Source organism: Lepisosteus oculatus, chromosome 3 (assembly GCF_040954835.1).
Source record: "Lepisosteus oculatus isolate fLepOcu1 chromosome 3, fLepOcu1.hap2, whole genome shotgun sequence".
Classification (NCBI taxonomy): domain Eukaryota; kingdom Metazoa; phylum Chordata; class Actinopteri; order Semionotiformes; family Lepisosteidae; genus Lepisosteus; species Lepisosteus oculatus.
The window spans coordinates 10143304-10149906 of record NC_090698.1 but is presented as its reverse complement, the minus strand read 5'-3'; the positions used below and the strand labels follow the sequence as shown (position 1 = coordinate 10149906).

Here is a 6603-nt window from a genome sequence, read left to right as displayed (position 1 = left end):
CTACAGTACAGTCAGGTGTGACAGTGTGTGTGTGTGCTGGTGAATTCAGGGGGAGTGTGAGAGGAGAGGGACAGCAGTGGCTCTAGCAGTGTCTACAGTCCAGTCAGGTGTGACAGTGTGTGTGTGTGTGCTGGTGAATTCAGGGTGAGTGTGAGAGCAGAGGGACAGCAGTGGCTCTAGCAGTGTCTACAGTCCAGTCAGGTGTGACAGTATGGGCGATGGTGCTGTGTTTTACTCTTCAGATGACTGTGAAATTTTAGTCATAGCAAAGTGGACGCTCTGCTCCTGACATCTCTGTCAGCCTGGACCTCTTAATTCTCTCTCCTCTCCACCTGCCTCCTGCCTCTGCGCAAGAAGGACGAAACAGTAACTTTTTTCTTTCAAAGCCAGTACAGCCAGCCTGTGTCGTGACTTGGTCCGTTCTGGAGCTTGTTTCTCAGATCAGCGTGTCCGGACAGCTCTCACTCTGTCGCACTCCTGGCTAATCCCTGCAGTCTGATCATCACGGCTGTAATCCCGCCAAACCCTGTATTTTAACAGCCAGTCGTAATCCCTTTTAATTTGCCGTGTGGGCGTGAGTGTGTGTAAGGGGGAGGTCAGTGTGACCTTTGGCTGCTTTGTGCAGTAGAACACCCTCAGTTTCAACAGCCAGGTCAGCAGTGCCATTTCACCCCATCTCCTCCAGTCAGTGCTCACTCTGCTGTGATCTCTCAGTGCTGTCAGTGAGAGCTGTGTCTCCTCCAGTCAGTGCTCACTCTGCTGTGATCTCTCAGTGCTGTCAGTGAGAGCTGTGTCTCTCCTCCAGTCAGTGCTCACTCTGCTGTGATCTCTCAGTGCTGTCAGTGAGAGCTGTCTCTCCTCCAGTCAGTGCTCACTCTGCTGTGATCTCTCAGTGCTGTCTATCAGAGCTTATTCTCCCAGCAAAATCATGGTAAAAGCACAGTAAAGTGCTGTAAAGTCCAGGGACATCAGAATAAAAACACAGTAAAGTGCAATAATGTAAAGCCCAGTGACATCTGGATTGAAGCACAGTACAGTGCAATAAAGCCCGGTGAAATCAGGGTAAAAGCGCAGTACAGCGCTGTAAAGCACAAAAGAATCGCGGTAAAAGCACAGTACGTGAAGGTCTGTAGAAGCGCTGTCATATCGCACAGCCGGGCCGGGTCTCTCCCCTCCCTCTCTCCCTGTCCCTGTGTCATCCCCTCCTCCCCCCCTCCCCAGTCCCCCCTCCCTCTCTCTAGTTCAGTCGCGCTGAGCGCCAGCGAGAGGCCGTCCCCGAGCGCGCTCCGCTCCACACTGCGGTCGCGAGGCTGTGGGTCCGAACGGCGCGCGACGGAGCGGCGGAGGCAGAGCGCAGCCTCTCTCAGCCGGCGCGAGGAGTCAGTACCTCCCGGCGGCTCTCTGACACGCGGCGCTCGGAGTGCCGGCGAACCACACAGCCGGCGGAGAAAAAACAAACAAACTTCTTTTCCAACTGAGACGAGGAGTGCGTCTTCGTTTTATCCTCGGCTCCGGGAGCGCACGATGCGCTCTCGTCTCTGTTTCCTTCGGTCGCGGCTGTCGGGCTGACGTGTTGTCCAGTTTCGAGGTGTCTTGGGAGTTTAGCCCCAGCGCTAAGAAGTTCGCCTGGAGCGGAATCCGCCGGACGCGGGGGGCCGGGGGCGACATGATGGCTCAGCCCGGACAGCAGGTGAGTTGGTGGCCCTAATTGCAGGCTCCTGCACCCGTAGAAGCTGCTCTTGTCGCAAGACACTCGCCGGGGCGCCCACGGGTGGTTTTTCACCGCAGCGCGAGCGCGCCTGTCCCGTCTCCCACCCGTTTTATGTTTTGACGCGCGGCGCTAGGTCGTAAAGGCGACTCTTGCCCTGAATGTGAAGCGTGAAGAGAAGAAAGGCGTTTATTGGACATCAACCAGGTCTCGAGCCGGTCCACACACACAGTATCGGCCCAGAGCAGCCCAGCCCCGCTGTCTGCGAGAGAGGGGCCCCACGCCCCGTGTCCAGCACCTCGTGGAGTGTCCCGGCGGAATCGCAGCCGCGTCTGTCCTCTGTGAGGGGCGGCGGTGTGGGGGTGTGGGGGGGGTCACTCGCCCTGGGGTGCTCTTCACTTGTGGAGAGAGCAACAGGCGGGCTTGGTCTTCACTGAACAAGTGGCGATCGTGGGTGGGTGGGTGTTTCATGGAAGAGGACGCGACGGCCCGTCGTCGGCCCGCGGCCCGGCCGGGTTACTTGGAGGTGGCAGCCCCGCAGTGAGCGGAGCCGGTCCCACCCCCTCCGCGGCGCATGGCGGCTGCTGTGGTCCGAGGCCACTGGCTTGGCACGGGACACGGAGCGTGACGTCATCCACGACAAGCACCGGAGGTCCCACCTGCACGTGCAACTCGATGACATCACCGCTGTGCGTGTAAGGATAGGTTCCTGCTGCGGGCAGTCTTTAACCCTGGTCCAGTCAGTCCAGGGTCTGCAGCCCTGGTGTAGCGACTACAGGGGTCTCCTGCCCTTGTCCGGTCAGTACAGGGTCTCTAGCTCTGGTCTGGTCAGTACAGGGGTCTCCTGCCCTGGTCCGGTCAGTACAGGGTCTCCAGCACTGGTCCGGTCAGTAAAGGGGTCTGCAGCTCTGGTCCAGTCCAGTCAGTCCAGGAATGTCCAGCTCTGGACCGATCAGTACAGCGGTCTCTAGCTCTGGTCTGATCAGTACAGGGGTCTCCTGCCCTGGTCCGGTCAGTACAGGGTCTCCAGCACTGGTCTGGTCAGTACAGGATTCTCTAGCACTGGTCTGCTCAGTACAGGGGTCTGCAGCTCTGGTCCAGTCCAGTCAGTCCAGGAATGTCCAGCTCTGGTCCGATCAGTACAGGGTCTCCAGCACTGGTCTGGTCAGTACAGGGGTCTGCAGCTCTGGTCCAGTCCAGTCAGTCCAGGAATGTCCAGCTCTGGACCGATCAGTACAGCGGTCTCTAGCTCTGGTCTGGCCAGTACAGGGATGTCCAGCTCTGGTCCCGAAGAGTCCCAGTGCAGCTATTAATACAGGTCACCCCAAATCCCCTGGAACACGTGTTTGGGCATCTGATCAGTGTAGGAAGTGAAGGTTCACCGAAGGAATCTGGTCCTGGAGGAGATTCTGATGTTTCTTCGAAATGATCGTGAAATGACTCCGCTGGACACAGCCAGTAACAGCTGGACAGCGGGTTTATTGGGGCTGAATGAAGCCATGGTTCAGAGCCTGTTCCCCGGCCCTGAGTACTTCTGCCCCTCCAGAAGAGACAGACAGATCGATACCCCGGGGTTAATGAACATTAATCAACCCCCGAGTGCTTCACTGCATAAAAAAGTCTCCAGGCCACCAGCAATACGGCTTCGTGTGTGGAGATGTCATGCAGACACGTTGTGTCTGTTTTGTCCTGGTTAGCGCTCAACAGCGTGTTATGGACACCTCTGACCACTGACACAGGCTTACTGTAATAATCTCTTTATAATCCAGAGGCAGACGGAGAGGAATATCCACACCCTGTAGCCGTTAGCTGATCATTCCCTGTGCTTTGTGCAGCTCAGAAACCATGAGCTCTCGGTGCTGTGGCTCTAAGCAGTCTTTCCTGTAGATTCAGATGTGTCCACTCTAACAGACTCTGAAAGTCTCTGAGAGTCTCTGTGGTCAGAGACTCGTGTCCCTGACACTGTGACATTGCACTGAACAAGGCTTATTGATCAGCACAGGAGTCACCCCCAAGGACACCCTATTCAGTAGCAGGCTGGAGCCCCGGGTTCGGTTCCTGGGGTGCAGTCTGTGTGGAGTTTGTATGTTCTCCCCGTGTTCGCGTGGATTTTCTACAGATGCTCCGGTTTCCTCCAGCAGTACAGAGACATACTGAGGGGATTACTGGTTTCTGGGAAAAGTGTGTGTCTGTCTGGCCTGCAGTGGACTGGTGTCCTGCCCAGGGTGTACCCTGCCTTGCACCCGTTGCTTACTGGGATAGGTTCCGGCTCCCTAGCAAACCCTGAATTGGAAGAAGTGTTTAGAAATGGATGGACAGATAATAATAATGGCATCTGACCTGGAGTGACCTCCTCTCTCTATGGAAGAACAGTAGAGGTTTTGGCAGTTAAATGATGAAACATCTGAGCACAAGAGGGCGCCAGAGGACTCTTTCTGCCCACTACCAACTGGAATAAGTCCAGACTGTTACACCTGAGTGCCAAGTTCATATTTCACAATCTGCTGCTAATTTCTTCATCCTACGACTTCTTTAGACTTTCAGAGTGCAATTAAAGTGTGTATATGATATCAGGGTGTACAGTGAATACAGTGTCTATGGTGTACAGCGTCAGTGTCTGTAGGGCTGGTGTACAGCATCAGTGTCTGTAGGACTGGTGTACAGTGTCAGTGTCTCTGTAGAGCTGGTGTACAGCGTCAGTGTCTCTGTAGGGCTGGTGTACAGCGTCAGTGTCTCTGTAGAGCTGGTGTACAGCGTCAGTGTCTCTGTAGGGCCGGTATACAGTGTCAATGTCTCTGTAGGGCTGGTGTACAGTGTCAGTGTCTGTAGGACTGGTGTACAGCGTCAGTGTCTCTGTAGGGCCGGTGTACAGCGTCAGTGTCTCTGTAGGGCTGGTGTACAGTGTCAGTGTCTCTGTAGGGCTGCTGTACAGCGTCAGTGTCTCTGTAGGGCTGGTGTACAGTGTCAGTGTCTCTGTAGGGCTGGTGTACAGCGTCAGTGTCTCTGTAGGGCTGGTGTACAGTGTCAGTGTCTCTGTAGAGCTGGTGTACAGCGTCAGTGTCTCTGTAGGGCTGGTGTACAGTGTCAGTGTCTCTGTAGGGCTGGTGTACAGTGTCAGTGTCTCTGTAGGGCTGGTGTACAGTGTCAGTGTCTCTGTAGGGCTGGTGTACAGCGTCAGTGTCTCTGTAGGACTGGTGTACAGCGTCAGTGTCTGTAGGGCTGGTGTACAGCGTCAGTGTCTCTGTAGGGCCGGTGTACAGCATCAGTGTCTCTGTAGGGCCGGTGTACAGTGTCAGTGTCTGTAGGGCTGGTGTACAGTGTCACTGTCTGTAGGGCTGGTGTACAGTGTCAGTGTCTCTGTAGGGCGGGTGTACAGTGTCAGTGTCTCTGTAGGGCCGGTGTACAGTGTCAGTGTCTCTGTAGGACTGGTGTACAGTGTCAGTGTCTGTAGGGCTGGTGTACAGCGTCAGTGTCTCTGTAGGACTGGTGTACAGCGTCAGTGTCTGTAGGGCTGGTATACAGCGTCAGTGTCTCTGTAGGGCTGGTGTACAGTGTCAGTGTCTCTGTAGGGCCGGTGTACAGTGTCAGTGTCTCTGTAGGGCTGGTGTACAGCATCAGTGTCTCTGTAGGACTGGTGTACAGCGTCAGTGTCTGTAGGGCTGGTGTACAGCGTCAGTGTCTCTGTAGGGCCGGTGTACAGCATCAGTGTCTCTGTAGGGCTGGTGTACAGTGTCAGTGTCTGTAGGGCTGGTGTACAGTGTCACTGTCTGTAGGGCTGGTGTACAGTGTCAGTGTCTCTGTAGGGCCGGTGTACAGTGTCAGTGTCTCTGTAAGGCTGGTGTACAGCGTCAGTATCTCTTTAGGACTGGTGTACAGTGTCATTGTCTGTAGGGCTGGTGTACAGTGTCAGTGTCTCTGTTGTGTATTTTACTGACAAAATTAATACAGTGGGCTTCTTCAGAATGAACAGTGAAACCTGAACTAGAGGGTACAAGTGGAAACTATGCAGAGGTGCTTTGAAAACTGAGAGAATAGGCACTTCTTTACCCAAAGGGTAGTGGGAGAGAGGAACAAGCTACCCAGCCATGTGGTTGAAGGTGATACTTTCTCTTCCTTCCAGAAACATCCAGGGACCAATCAGCTACTAAATATCAGATGGCCCAGATGGGCCCATTTCATCTGTGTCCTCTTGTTCAGAGAGGCCCAGCTCCTGTCCTCACAGGCCAGGTTTCCCATCCTCGTACCTGAGCTCTTAACTACCCAGCTGAGCAAGGTTGCTTAATTAGACAACCAGAAGCTTCTCCTGTATCTCAGGAGGCGGGGGTTTGAAGAGACCTGTACTGTACCCCCTGCTGGGCTGGGGAGGGGGTGTACAGTATGTGTTTCCAGGAGCCTCTGTTGAGCTCTGCGCTTCATTCTGCACATTAGGACCTCTCCTGCTCAATACGTGTTCCCTCACACAGTCTTATATTTCAAATAAAACATTTATAACTTTTTAATTGGTGCTTTTCAAATTGGATCCCTGTTCAGGAAGAATGAGGGGATGAATGTGAGGAAGAATTCATTATGCATTACATACAGTGTGGTTGTTAAAGTCACAGATGAGCTGGACTGAGTGTCTTTACAGTCTCTACAGATCTGATGGTGATGAGTGTGAATGTGAAGATACAGATGAGCTGGACTGAGTGTCTTTACAGTCTCTACAGATCTGATGGTGATGAGTGTGAATGTGAAGATACAGATGAGCTGGACTGAGTGTCTTTACAGTCTCTACAGATCTGATGGTGATGAGTGTGAATGTGAAGATACAGATGAGCTGGACTGAGTGTCTTTACAGTCTCTACAGATCTGATGGTGATGAGTGTGAATGTGAAGATACAGATGAGCTGGACTGA

The 6603-nt window shown here is 53.8% G+C and overlaps 1 protein-coding gene across 1 annotated transcript in view; it reads left to right on the top strand.

Moving 5' to 3' along the window:
* The first annotated feature begins 1218 nt into the window (after nt 1–1218).
* The window catches only part of gucy2d (guanylate cyclase 2D, retinal), a 31092-nt gene continuing 25707 nt past the window's right edge, over nt 1219–6603 (top strand). Inside the window, exon 1 of the mRNA XM_069186735.1 lies at nt 1219–1690. The gene's annotated coding sequence lies outside the window, so the exon portion shown is untranslated. The remainder of the gene's footprint in view (nt 1691–6603) is intronic.